Below are 3157 nucleotides of genomic sequence, written 5' to 3' on the forward strand. Positions count from 1 at the left end.
GTGGGTAATTAATTGCCACTTCAAGTGAGACGTTTCTAATATTATTCTTCTCAATTTGTTGCCAAGATTGTTAATCTTGAGATATTTACTGTGTATGCCTCAAGTTGTGACCAAGGAGAACTCGTTGTAACCCATTATTGATTATAGTGAAGATTTTGACATCGGTCTATGGTTTTTTACTCCTCACATTGAGGAGGTTTTTCCATGTTAAAGTTGTTTGTGTTATTATTATTGTTGTTAGTTAATTAGTATTCTATTAGATTCACACAAAGTGGGATAATTGATCTGAAAAATATAGCGTTTATTCCAACAAGACATTGATGGACTTCTATCAGCCTTTATCAAAGAAGATTAAAATTTTGTTATTACGTAGAAATAATTTCCCGTATTTTTCTACTTTTGAAAATTCACTTCAACAATTTTAGAAAGGCCAATTTTTTTAATATATATTCTAATTTTAAATCTAATCTAGAAAGAATAATACCTTACATCCCAACCTTTTTGTAACATAAACGTAATTTTATTCTCCAACCAATCTTAAAGTTTGTTTTATTCTTTTCTAACTTTTGTACTACATTGTTTATCCATATTTTATGATTTTTTACTTTGTCTATGTCTATCAATCAAATATAATGTACTTTTTGTGAGGTTAGTGTTGAGAACTCTTGCCAACAAACCAAGTAACAAATACAAAATAATATGTATCTTTGTATTTTCATTTCCACATCACAAAGACAAAAACAAATTATTTCAAAGCACGTATATAGATAGTCATTTCTTCCAATTTCATTTATTTATTAATTCAATGGAATCAACACAACACAATTTATTTGTTTATTTTATAGAGAGCAACATGACCAAATTAGCTATAAATATAGCTACTCAATGAACAAGAAAGCACATCCCACACTCAACTTCTAACAAATATAAAGATCACAATCTCAAGATGTCGTCCAATCCTCGTGAGTATATCTTCTACAATATTTTAGTTGAGTTCATTTTCCTCTCTAAATATGCTTTTAATCTTAATTAATTAAATTATTTTTGCAAATGTTTAAAAATAGTCCGATCATGGCCAGCACTGAACTTCGTGGATGCAAACACGGTAGCAAATATCATCAAGAAAGAACATCCTAACTTCCACATAGTCATATTGTTGGCAGGAACACCAGTTACACTAGATCTTCAACATGGTCGAGTTCGACTATTTACTAATATACAAGGACTAGTGGTTCATGCTCCTCAAGAGGGCTGAAATGTAAACATATATGTTTCATAGAATAATTAAATAAAGTAGAATCTATTTCTACTACTTCTTTTCTTTTTATTCAGCATGATGATGTAGGTAATAAAGATTTGAATCTCTTACAGAGGTTAAATACCAATTGCTTTCGAGTTATCTCATTTGAAAAAAAAATGAAAAAAAGCCAGAACCATAATATGTTAAGTAGTAGAAATAGATGTGAATTACTTTTAACCTCTAACCCTACAAGGGGGTTAATGTTCAATATACCTTTGAGCTATCTCACTTCGAAATTTGTTGCTTGAGCTTTGTTCACATCAAGATAGTTTATGCTATTATATTACATGTTACAAGTTTTATTTATTGGCCTCTAAAATTCATCTTGATTTAGAGACAATGAAACATAATAACATAAATAAATAGAATTATGAAGTCAATATTAATATCTAGATTTTAAACTTTACAGATGATAGATATATCGATATCAATAGATATTATTTTAATTAATAATTGAGTTTGTTTTTACTTCCAATCTTAATCATAGATTTTATTATAATTTTTATTTATATTTAGAATTACTTTTTTAGATAAAGGATACTTCATTAAGAAACAAGTGTATGTAAGAAACATGCAAGAAGTTTAGCGCAATAGAAGAAGTATCGTAACTTGGAAGGAAACTAGATTGTTAATAACATCTTCCCAAAGCTGCTGGCTACAACGATGTGTGTTAGAAAATGAACAATTGTTTCACTTCACTCCAACAATGATGTCTAGCAACTGGCAACAGACAAATTGAACAAAGAACCGTCTGTGAGATTTTTGGTTGTTTATACATAAAGATTCAAATAAATTGTCGATATGTAGGTGATGACCATACTGGTTTCTTGAATAATTAGTTATGATCTATCTCTAAGGAATTTTGCTACCTTACAATGAATGTAGATGTGGTCCATATTTTAATTTAAAAACATACCCAACATTCTTCTCTAGAGAGGTTTGATACTTCTTCGAAAAACGTGAATTATATTTTTTAGGGATATTAATGTTGGGATCAATAGACAATAATTTATTATGTCTTGTTATGGATAATTTTGGATTGAAGGGTATAATCGACATAAAACAAGGTCGAGAAAATAACAAGGTTTGGGCCAAAAATAACTTCATGGCCCCAAGAGCCTAGAGAGAGGGTTAGTTCATGTCAAAGCCCAAATATATGTGCTTGACCTTGGCCTCGGCCAAGAACTAGTTCGAGGACGACCCCAATAAAATAGTTAACAGGGGCATGTCCCATGCATGGCTCGAGCCAAAGCATTGCCCTAAGACTAAAATAGACTTGAGATAGGTGCTCGTCCTAAGGTCTAGCGAGGCTAACCCTAGCAAAACATGAAACCAGACACACACCTTGACCCGATAGGTTATATTATTATCCTAAAGTGATTGCGATATGGAACTTAATGAAATAACCTAGGTCAATCGCCTATATAAATACATGAGTATAGGTTCATATGAGGGAACTTGAATCTTATGATCAAATTCTCTTTCACACATTTTCACTCCTTGACTTAAGCATTGGAGTATGTGTGGCAAGCACCACATTGGTATGCAAGTTTTCTCTTTTGTTGGCTATGTTCTCCTTTTTTAAAAAATCCACTGTTGATGTCACAAGTTGGTCAAGTGCATTTCCCCTATCCATGTTTTGGCATCAATAGTTCGTGTTGTTTGTGGAGAAAAGTTTCAATAGAACCTACAAACAGGAATCCAAAAAGAATAAGAGAATGAACTACCTTGAGTCATAACCTAGAAAAGGATGAGAAGGATGAAGATATATCTCAGAAGGATTGTAAGTCAGGTTGAAATGTCTCATGTCTCTTGGCCAAGTGATGCTCCTTGGCCTTGGCTATGTGAGTGTTGGCT

At 31.8% G+C, this 3157-nt stretch overlaps 1 long non-coding RNA gene across 1 annotated transcript; it reads left to right on the plus strand.

Annotated features, from left to right (window-relative positions):
* Positions 1-843: 843 nt before the first annotated feature.
* LOC120078766 lies at positions 844-1320 on the plus strand. Its single transcript, XR_005482088.1, has 2 exons — positions 844-962; positions 1065-1320. It is a non-coding gene; the product is annotated as an uncharacterized LOC120078766 (long non-coding RNA).
* Positions 1321-3157: the final 1837 nt, after the last annotated feature.

This window comes from Benincasa hispida, chromosome 5 (assembly GCF_009727055.1).
Source record: "Benincasa hispida cultivar B227 chromosome 5, ASM972705v1, whole genome shotgun sequence".
NCBI classification, from domain to species: domain Eukaryota; kingdom Viridiplantae; phylum Streptophyta; class Magnoliopsida; order Cucurbitales; family Cucurbitaceae; genus Benincasa; species Benincasa hispida.